The following is an 871-nucleotide window of genomic DNA, read 5'->3' on the forward strand; positions in this document are numbered from 1 at the left end:
GCAAAGAGGTATTCGCTTGAAATTTTAAAACTTTGAAATTTGCGAAAAAGTATCAGGAGAACATGAGATGCAAAGAGGTATTCGCTTGAAATTTTGAAGAGGTCCATCTTACCCGAAGTGAGGGTATTATGGACCGCGAAAAAATTTTCAAAAATGAAGGTCCATAATACGCACATGATCCATTTTGCCCCTCTAGAATTTTCTAACATGAACACAGAAGAAATGCTGTTTTCCCCATTGTTTAAATAAAATGAATTATTGTGCAAACAATGCAGGAAGGATAAATAAAAAAGATTGCAGCGTGTAATGAGCAAATATTTATTTATTTCAATGTTTTTATTACAAATCATATTTTCAATTATTATATTCATGTACACTGATATAATAATTCTCCAGGTTGTTTATTGTGGAAGGAGCCTCCGAATTATGTCGACTTTTGGAGATTTCACGGTCGGGCTGGACGAGGGCATGAATTTTCTCTTATGCATGGTCCTCTTCGAGTTTGTCGAATCCATCCTCGATTGCAGAAGCATCCAGCTCGGCAGCGCTGGAATAATTGTTTAGAATATTAAAATAATTGTTAATAAATTCAGTAGGAGCAGAAATTGATAAATGTATTGTGGAAAAATGATGCTTACCGCGCCAGGACAGACTGGTCGACGATTGGCACAAGTTCGAGGACAGGCACGACCACAAGCTCTCCAGGATGATCCCACAGGACAACGTCTTCCTGGTTGTGGGCTGGCATCTGCAAATTATGGGATCATTAATTTTCGCATCTACTATTACGATCTGATTTTATATTCAAATTCTGAGAGACAATTTATTCACTCCTGTGAATAAAATTTATTCACTCCTGTGAATAAAATTT

Source organism: Fopius arisanus, unplaced genomic scaffold (assembly GCF_000806365.1).
Source record: "Fopius arisanus strain USDA-PBARC FA_bdor unplaced genomic scaffold, ASM80636v1 scaffold00036, whole genome shotgun sequence".
Lineage (NCBI taxonomy): Eukaryota > Metazoa > Arthropoda > Insecta > Hymenoptera > Braconidae > Fopius > Fopius arisanus.